The sequence below is a fragment of the Bison bison genome, unplaced genomic scaffold, assembly GCF_000754665.1.
Source record: "Bison bison bison isolate TAMUID 2011002044 unplaced genomic scaffold, Bison_UMD1.0 scf7180017864139, whole genome shotgun sequence".
Lineage (NCBI taxonomy): Eukaryota > Metazoa > Chordata > Mammalia > Artiodactyla > Bovidae > Bison > Bison bison.
This window is the reverse complement of record NW_011494711.1, coordinates 618991-630065: the sequence shown is the minus strand read 5'-3', so window position 1 is coordinate 630065 and position 11075 is coordinate 618991.

Here is an 11075-nt window from a genome sequence, read left to right as displayed (position 1 = left end):
ACTGAGCGACTATCATGCACTCACTTGAATTTTTCAATATGGCCTCAAAAGCACAAACAATGAAATCAAAATAAACAGGACTACATCAAACTATTGGGTTGGCCAAAAAGTTCATTTGAATTCTTCCATAACATTTGTGGATACTCTATTCCATTTCATTAATCTATATTTCTAGTATGGCAAATGGACACTTTCTTGAATACAGTGGCTTGAAAACAAACATTGAAACTAGTCCTACAAATTTGTTGCTCTGTTAATACTGTTTTTGTTCTACCTAAACTATTGCATTCTCTTAAGAATATTAGAATCAGTTTATCAATTTTCACAAAAACAACTGGTTTTGATTTTGATTAAAATTTTGATTAAAAATTTGTGAGTTTTAAAAAATATGACAAGAGAATGAGAAAAAAAATATAGACTGAGAGGAGACATTTGCAAATGATATATTTGATGAAGGACTTGTACCCAGAATATATAAAGAACTATCAAAACACAATAATAATAACAAATAACAAAAAATAAAAAGTGGGAAAACAATTTAGCTACATTTCACCAAAGAAGATATATGGCTGGTAAATAAGAACAGTAAAAAATGTTCAATATTATCAATTATTAAGAAATGAAAATGGAAACTACCAATTGTACTAAAAAGTCAAGAGAATGGCTAAAATGGAAGACATTGATTATGAAAATGCTGGTATGAATATGGAGGAACTACACCTCTCATATTGAATACATTGCCAGCAGAAATGTTAAACAGTGCAGCTACCTTGAAAACAGGTTAGAAATCTCTTACAAAGTAAACAGACACTTAACCATATTGCCCAGAATTGCACTCCAGGTATTTATCCAAAAGACCATATGTTTGTAGACATTCACATGCCCATAAAAAAAAAAAAAAACAAACAAACTTGTACACAATTGTTTGTAGCTGCTTTATTTTTAATAGCTCCCAAGTGGAAATAACTCAAATACCCATAATCATTTAAGTATATGAACAAATTATGATATATACACATAATGCAATATACTTAGCAATAAAAGTAGTGAACTATGTTAGTCACACAGTCCTGTCCGACACTTTGTGACCCCAGGGACTTTAGCCCACCAGCCTCCTTTGTCCATGGACTTCTCCAGGCAAGAATACTGGAGTAGGTTGCCATTCCTTGCTCCAGGGGATCTGCCTGACCCAGTGAACTATTGATACATGCAACACCATGGCTGAACCTCAAAATAATTATGGCTAATGAAGGAAGCCAGAACCAAAGAGAAAAAATAAGTGTATTCCATAAGATTACATTCATGCTGCTGCTGCTGCTAAGTGGCTTTAGTCGTGTCCGACTCTGTGCGACCCCAGAGACGGCAGCCCACCAGGCTCCCCTGTCCCTGGGATTCTACAGGCAAGAACACTGGAGTGGGTTGCCATTTCCTTCTCCAATGCATGAAAGTGAAAAGTGAAAGTGAAGTCACTCAGTTGTGTCCGACTCTTAGCGACCCCATGGACTGCAGTCTACCAGACTCCATCCATGGGATTTTCCAGGCAAGAGTACTGGAGTGGGGTGCCATTGCCTTCTCCTACTACATTCATATGGAAATATAAAAGGTGGAAACTAACTTATAGTGATAAAGTGTTGATCAGTGTTTGCTGAGGGAAGAGAAAGTGGAGGGAGGGATGGATTAACATGAGGCATGAGGAAACATTTGGGGATGGTGATAGGTTCATTATCTTGATTGAGGTGATATTTTCTCAAATGTATACATATGTTAAAATTCATCCAACTTTATGCGCAGTTTCAGTTCAGTTCAGTTGGTCAGTCATGTCTAACTCTGTGACCGCATGGACTGCAGCATGCCAGGCTTCCCTGTCCATCATCAGCTCCCAGAGCTTGCTCAAACTCATGTCCATCAAGTCAGTGATGCCATCCAATCATCTCATCCTTTGTCATCCCCTTCTTCTCCTGCCTTCAATCTTTCCCAGCAACAGGGTCTTTTCAAATGAGTCAGTTCTTTGCATAAGGTGGCCAAAAGATTGGAGCTTCACCTTCAGCATCAGCCCTTGCAATGAATATTCAGGACTGATTTCCTTTAGGATTGACTGGTTTGACCTCCTTGCTGTCCGAGGGATTCTCAAGAGTCTTCTCCAATACCACAGTTAATTATATGCTAGTTATTCCTCAATAAAGCTATTTAAAATTCAGAAGAAAACAATCAGTTTTAAGACAGAACATTTGTATTTTTCACAGTTGTCCCCTATTTTTTATGTAAATCCTTAAAAAATGTTTACAAAAATGCTATGTGGGTTTCTGTCATACAACAATGCAAATCAGCCATTGTTATATATTCCTTCCCTCCCTAGCCTCCCTCCCTTCCCCTCATCCAATCCCTCTAAGTCATCACAGGGAGTCCAGTATCAGACTTTGTGTGATCTGTACTTTTAGAATTCCTAGAGAAAAGAATTAGAAAAAAAAATCAAAAGTAAAATTATATTTTTAATAGGAGAGTTTGACTAATATGTAACTGCTATATAGTTAATTCTTAAGCTAACACTGTGTAGGAGCTAGTTTCTATAAAAGCAATTGAACCTAGTAATTTTCCTCAAATATCCTTAAAACATTGAGGACTTCCATTTCAGTGAAGAGACAGTAACTTTCATCTGAGAATCTTGGAAACTATTTTGAATTTCTGTACTGTTTTTCATTATGAAGAAGTAGTGGTCTGCAAATTGAATAATATTATAGACTAATTGAAATAGGAAGATTGGCAAGGAAATGTTTACAAAAATAATTTACATAGAAAAAAACTATGCAAGAATGATGCAAAATATTGAGAAACAGGAGACAGAGAAAGAAATTGGACTCAGTTGTGTGGATGCTACACCATTAACTAAGGGTATCACTGGGAAAATAACTTTAATGACCACTATCTGACTAGGGTGTTTTTTGTTTTATTATTATTATTCTTGGTGTTCTCTTTGTGTTGTGCTATTTCTAGGTTGTAGGATTTTTAAAACTTGTATTTTCAAGCACCACAGGATTAATAAAGCAAACATATGTATCCCCAAGTGAAGAAGTTCTCGAAGCATCTGTTGCTATTTTTCTTGTTTTAATTTTTGCTTTTCTTGTAGAAAATTACATTTTAGAGTTCTCTCTTCAAATCAAAGTTATAATGAAGAAGTACTAAAACTCAAATCAAATAATAATGAGTTGACTTTTTACATAGAATAATTAGTAATATAATAAATCTATAAAGTGATACTGATGGAAATTTATGCCTAGAGTATTTAATGCACCTTGTGAAACAGCTACATAATGACAATATTGGGAAATGTTTAAATCATGCATCTATCTTGAAACAGAAGACATATACTGAAAAGGAATACCTTTTCACCCTTTACACAAATAGTTATACCCATAATAGGAAAAAATGCCATAATTCACCAAGGAATTTGAGTCATATGTTTAAAAATAATATGTTGTAATTGTCAAAGATATCTAAAATTAACTTGTTATGAAGAACCAGAGAATCAATTCAATATCCTTTGCCAATTTTATAACATTAACAATGTACAGAATACCTTCTTAGCTAAGGGTAATGATCCAGATGATATCATTTTGGAAACCAAGGGGAAATGAATAAGCTTAGTGAGTTTATATGACCATAAATTTTTTAGAGCAATTAACAGTCCATAGTGGAAGATCCACGGAGAAGGCGATGGCACCCCACTCCAGTACTCTTGCCTGGAAATTCCCACGGATGGAGGAGCCTGGTGGGCTGCAGTCCATGGGGTCGCGAAGAGTCGGACACGACTGAACAATTTCACTTTCACTTTTCACTTTCATGCATTGGAGACAGCAATGGCAACCTGCTCCAGTGTTCTTGCCTGGAGAATCCCAGGGTCGGGGGAGCCTGGTGGGCTGCTGTCTATGGGGTCGCACAGAGTCGGACACGACTGAAGTGACTTAGCAGCAGTAGCAGCAGCAGCAGCAGAGGAAGATCCAAAACTGAGTTTCATTCCTGAAAAGAGGTTAAAATGATTAGATAAGAAGGTTAAAACTAGAGAAACATTACCTATGATTAATGTGAGATATTTTAGAAAGGACATTATGAAGCATTCATAACAATAAACTACATAAAAACCAAAGTATAGTCACTAAGGAATTCTCCAAAACTGATGAAAACTAAATAGTGGTTAAACAGAAAAAGGAAAGCATGTTTTGTGTAAATAAAGTTGACTTTTAAAGGAATGAAGGAATTCAGAAACATGGAGAAAAGACCCAGTTATATACATACATATCTATAGTAATATTAAGCCATTAGTATACATCAATAAAATTATATAATTTTAAGTTTCTTAATAGAGAAATGAAGGAATGAATTTTGAATAAATAATATCATTTTAAATATATTAATATCTCTATTAACTATCATTTTTAATAAATTTGTTTTTGTAATAACTAATAAAGATTTTTAGTAACATAGTTCAGTGTGAAATAGAGAAAAAGAAAGCTAAATTATAGTTCTTTACATTAAGTGTTTTGGGATTTCTTGTAGAATCTAACTGTAAGCTACTCTGTACTTCTTTATTCATTAATGACCCTTATAAAGAATACATGTTTACCATCATAAATGGGATCATAATAGAAGGATGGGCATGACATTGCTAAGTATAGCCAGAAATTTAAATGAAGAGATGGTAACAATGCTGAACTATCGCACTTACCAGTCTATAGAAAAACATATCCACAAGCACTGGAAGTCAACATAAGGGAAGTTAAGAAAATGTTAGCAAAAGAAGTGTTTCATAAAAGCTATCAAGGAAATGTATCCACCATTTCTATTTCCCCATCTCTTTGCCGTGAAGTGATAGGACCAGATGCCATGATCTTAGTTTTCTGAACGTAGAGCTTTAAGCCAACTTTTTCACTCTCCTCTTCTACTTTCATCAAGAGGCTCTTTAGTTCTTCTTTGTTTTCTGCCATAAGGGTGGTGTCATCTGCATATCTGAGGTTATTGATATTTTTCTCACCATTTCTGAGAAGCCAGTGATAAAAAAAAAAAGCCCACTTAGTGTTCTATAGAAAGCTCTAATTCTAATAATGAAAGTTTCTCTTTCAGTTTTTATAAGGCACATATTTTTTTTTTCAATTGTAAAAACCACACAGACTAAAATTTACCATCTTAATAATTTTTAAATGTACAGTTCAGTACCATTAAATAGATGCACACTGTTGTTTAACAGATCTCCAGAACTTTTCTCCTTTTGTGAAACTGAAATTCTATGTCCGTTAAACAATTTCCCATTTCCCCTCTCCTCTATCCCCATCTTCTTGCATTTTCTATGAATTTGACCCCTCTAAATACCTCATGTATGTAAAATTATAAAGGATTTGTCTTTTTGTGACTGGTTCATTTCAGTCAACATAATGTTTCAAGGGTCTTACACATTATAGTATGTAACAAAATGTCCGTCATTTGAATAATATTCCGTTGTATGTATATACCACATTTCCTTATCCATCTGTCTGTCAATGGACATTGGGTTGCTTTAATCTCTTGGCTATTGTGAATGATGGTGCTATGAACAGTGTATAAATATTTCTCTAAGACCCTGCTTTTAATTCTTTGAGAACTTGTCCTCCCTATTTACATCCTGATATATATTGAGGAGTAGTACTTCTGGGCTATACAGGAGTTTTAATTTTGGGGGAACTGCCATACAGCTTTCCATAGCAATTGTACCATTCCACAATTTCATCAAAGGTGTGCTCACATTCCAATTTTTCCACTTCTTTATAAGATACATATGTTTTGATATTAAATATTACATAATAAACACTCAAGTCATAGTGAGAGATCTCAGCATCCATACTGTTTCCCTACACTAGGGTTAAGCAGGTATTAAGATGTGTTGAGTTCGCTTTTCAGAAGGTTCTGTTTCTTAGGCAAACGTTTGTGGAATTGCAGGTGAGAATGTGATCCTACTGAAATATAGATGAGGATGTTTTGAAAGTTGTGGATATGAATGGAGAGATGTTCAGGAGTGAGAAAGATGGTCAGAAGAGGGATACCAGAATGGTTGGGAACAGGATTCTGCATGAAAGTGCTAGGAGCATTGTAGTCAACAAATTTAACTGTCTAGGCTTGAAATGCGAGTTGGAAAAGACTAAGAAATATGCGTACTTGGAACTGTGATGTGTGGTACAAAGGCTTTAGAGCCAAAAGACTTGGGCTTTGCCACCTGATCCATGTTGTATAACATTTGGCAAGAAAATCAATCTACCCGAATCACCATGTTCTCATATAGATGTAGGAATAAAAATTAAAAGTTTGCATATTTGTCTTAAAATTAAATAAGAAAATGAATTTGAACTTGTGTAACACTATGTCAATGGCTCCCCAGGTGGTTCAGTGGATAAAGAATCTTCCTGCAAAGCAGGAGATGCAGGAGACTTGGGTTCAATCTCTGGGTCGGGAAGATGCCCTGGAGGAAGGCATGGCAACCCATTCCAGTATCCTTGCCTAGAGAATCCCATGGACAGAGGACCATGGCAGTCCATAGGTCTGCAAAGACTCAGACACGACCAAAGTGGCTTGGCATACATACAGCACTATCTCAGACACTTAGTAGGCACTCCATGACTTTTACTTGGTTTCCCTATTTATGCTCTTGTTTTTGCCTACTTCTCCATATCAACATCAAAAAAAAAAAAAATCAAAACACCCTAATCTGCAGTTTCTGGCATTAAGACCTCAATTAAAAATATTCCTTCAATATAACATAATATAATATACTAGACACAAGTTGTGATTTTTCTATGATTTTTTAACATATAGTATTGTAGCATAGAAATTTATATTGACAGATAAGACCCCAGATAATGTGCTAACATCTCAGAATATGGGCTTCCCAGGTGGCTCAGTGGTAAAAAATCTACCTGCCAATGAAGAGATGTAGGAGCCACAGCTTCAATCCCTGAGGTGGGGAGATCCCCTGGAGTAGGAAATGGCAACCCACTCCAGTATTCTTGCCTGGAAAATTCCATGGACAGAGGAGCCTGGTGGGTTGCAGTCCATGGCGTCTCAAAGAGTTGTCTACGACTGTGTGACTGAGCAATATCTCAAAATACAAGATGAATATTTTTGTAAATAACTTAGCTGCATTTAAAAAAAAAGCTCTGAAAATATTTTTCTATAAAACATATATCTAAACTACCAAATCTATAAAACCTTAAAAGGTTAAAAATCAGATAACAATAGTAGTCAAGTATATTTTTGGGAAGATATTTTTATTATCCTTTACTAAATTTTGAACAGTTTTCTTTCCCCTGGAATAAATTATTGTACTAAAGTTTTAAGAATATAAATTCTTGCAAACATAATTTGTAGTGCTTTCTGAGATTTTCCTAATGGATTCATTACTTTTCATCCCAATTTTCCACAGCTTATATTTCTTTAAAGTTGTGTTGAGCAACTGTTTTCTTGAGAAAAATATTGGTAAAATATTCTGTTTTTCTTCATGTTGAACACAAGGATGCTTAGTCAGAACCGTAGCCTTCAGGCTATGGTCTTCTTACTTTTTTTTCCATTTTTATTTATTTTACAATTGATGATTAGTATACAACATTATTAAAGAATAGGGTAGCAGTACAAATAAACACTATTAAATCAGTAGAAATGTTTGAAATTTTATATTAAAATTTAAGATAGAAACATCAAATTGTGGTTGATTATTTCTTCTTTAAAACCTCAGTACACTTTGAGCCAGAATGACTTCTTTCTTATGAGTTATTCATTTACTACTATAATCACTGACTTTTCTTTTTCTGTTTAAAGATATACTACTTACTCAGACAAGGGCTTCATTCATATGTGTGATCAAATCTATGTAGCATGAACCTTTAATATGTTGCCTGTGACATGAAGATAACATCTACTCAGAATGCCCTTAAAATAATCAAACAATTCAGTTAAATGATGCTACATGTCTCACTTAATCCTTATCACTGTTTTCCTTCAGGCCATGACTCTTTGGTAAATTTTATCCTCTTATTATTAACTTAATAAAGACAGATGATGATGGAAATGAATACAAAGAAAAACTAGTAGTAACACATTTAAAGAATAAATGTTAATGAATTTTCTCTGCATTTTATAGCAGACTATATTGTTCCCTTTCCCTCAAACATTTTATTTTAATAACAGTGGTCACACACTCTTGCATGAAAATAAACACCCACAATCAGCAAATAAATACAAGTCACTCTAAAAATGCTCACAAAAAGATAATAACTTAGGTTGTTTTTTAAAACCATGCAAGCAACTTAGTGTGTATATTTAGAAATTTAGAAATTAACATCAGTTCTGTTCATTACATTTCAAAAGGAGGAGAAACAATAAGTCAAGTTGCCATGTAGTTTTTCATATTCATAGAGAGGAAAATAATGTTATTTACTTGATAGATGTTGACCATTGTTGTAGACCCATCTGTACCTATGGACATATGTAGAACTGTCTACTGAGACTAAAAAACAGTTATCTCACACTTCTTTTCATTAAAACAGAAAATTCAGTGAAGAAATGGATACTTTTCAAGAATCATATAAAAAGGTAGAAACCTCTTTTGCTATATGGTTATATTGCAACATCATAAAAGTGTAAGTTGGCTATTACAGAATTCAAAAGGATTATCCATGTTCAAAGAAAGGGGTGAACAGATGGTTTTCTTTCATAAACTTTTTTTGATTAATAAATTTCATCAAAATACAGAATAAGCATAAAGCTAGCGTTTGTTATCCGTGTGTAAATACCTATCAAATTTAAGACATTTGCCAAAAAATTATTGAAAAAACCAAAAGTAAACTATTTTGACAGGCCTATTTATGAATAGACATATTCTGGCATTTTACATGGAACCGTCAAATACTTCCTTTCCCACCTCATTTATCACAAGGTCTTGGCTGCTGAGACTGGCTGCCATCTTGTGATGGGAAGAGTTGCACAAAGTGTACATTGTCAGTGGTCACACTCACAAGAGGAATTGTCAGGGTCATACTGAAAAGGGGAATTGCAAAAGAGAATTAGAATATGCCTGAAGCTTGATACCTGCCAAGGAAGTGGAGGATAACCCTCTGCAATAAACTGATAGCTAGATCATTTAAGTATTAAATGTTTTGGTCAATAAAATCAGTGCTTGTGTTTTACCCAATATTAGTGAAGATGTCCACTCTCAACACAGAGCTTAACAGTTCCCATTCCAAGCTCATTTTCAACTTGAGATTAAGAGAGATGGATGCTGAATTTTGTGACAAAAGCAAACCAGATGAACAGTGTTAATATCTATCTACTCAGTGTGGGTTTTCAAACCCACCATTCTAAATCTCTCAGTTGCCTGCTCGTCTGTTTCTACACTAGATATTTGTAGGTATGAACGATTCCTGGCATACTTTAAGAGGCAGTTGTCCCATGATGATGAAGAAGTGTTTATGTGTGTTTGACTGGATACATTCTTCACTTTGTTACCATATGTGCAACATGGTCAGATGGTTAATGAGTTTTCAGGGCTGAAATGCATCTGGTCCAACTTTAAACTTATGGTTTATAATACTTCACTGGAAAGCATGTAATTAATCTTTCAGTGGATAATCTACCATAACTCCTAAACTAATTAAGAATAGATATTCTTTTTAACAGGATTTGAAAATTAAGTTTTATATAGGTTAAAGGAGGAAAAAAGCTTGTACAATGATAAAAAAAGTAATAACACCTCAGATAAAATTGATTCCCTTCCTCCTTCCTCCTCCACCAAATCCTGTTGATAGAATTATGCCTCTTCATTGAATGTGTGCTAATAGTCTTTCCCTTGAGGAAAAGGACAGTCTCTTATTCATCTATAAATTCTGAGCATCTGGCATGGAGTAAAAGCATAAAAGGTGTTTATTGATCAAAATATTATGGGAGTTATTTCAGAGATATTCCACCTTGTGATAACATGGATTAAAAAAACTGTGTAGGCAAACACATACAATTACATGTTGTATGTGTTTGCCTACATAGCACATATACAAATATATATATATGATTGTATGTATACAAATTTCACGAATAAACTGAGGGAAAGAAATTTTCAAAAATATATATATAGTCAGACTGGTGGTATTATTTCATTTGTGTTTCAAATGAAGAGAATCTGATGCTGAAGCTTATGTTCTTAACACTATGATATATGAGCCACTAAATAGTTCCTCATGTGGATCTAACACAATTTCTTTGATCATTCTATTCTCCTCAACCAAGTTGGCTTTTCTAATTTATTATAATTATAAATAATTATAAGGTATAAAGTAGAAATCTGCTAATAAAAAACCCACAAGTGGTGTTCAAGAATCATATGATATTACACTGGTTTTAAAAGAAAAATTTCTTTATAGAGCATTATAATTTACAATACCAACTGCATTTTAAATGTTGCAGATTTTTTCACACCTTTGGCATCATTAAGAATCTAAAAAATTTTTCCCTCCAAAATTCTGTTAGTGTTCAAAACAATGTTATTGTTATAATTTATGTATTTGATTCTAGCTTAAAAATTTCCTACAGTTTATTTACAGGTTTTATTTTTGCTCAAATTTTAAATTCATGCTAATCAAAAATGTGTCTGTTCATGTTTTAGTGTGTTTATTTCACATCAGTTTGTATGACCTAAATGATGAGTGACACGAGATCTTCATGGGCGTGAATGTGCCCTAGTCTTTTGTTTACTGTATTTTTCATGTACAATTTTTTCAATCGTGTTTAATTTTCAAATCAACTTGATTTTTCCTTAAATAATTCTATTTTGTTTGGCTCAAGATATTTTTGACTTGAAAAATTTCATAAGAATTCATTATTTTTTTCTATTTGAATTATTTTCTATTTCTTTAATCTAGCAGAAACACATTTTGGTTTGTTGGATGAAATGATCTTTCTTTATTTGAATATAGATCTTGAAATTATTTAACTTCTCCTGATTACAGGAATGTTGCCTACCGTGGTACCTTGCAGTGTCTGTAGCATGAAACATGCTCAACATATATTTG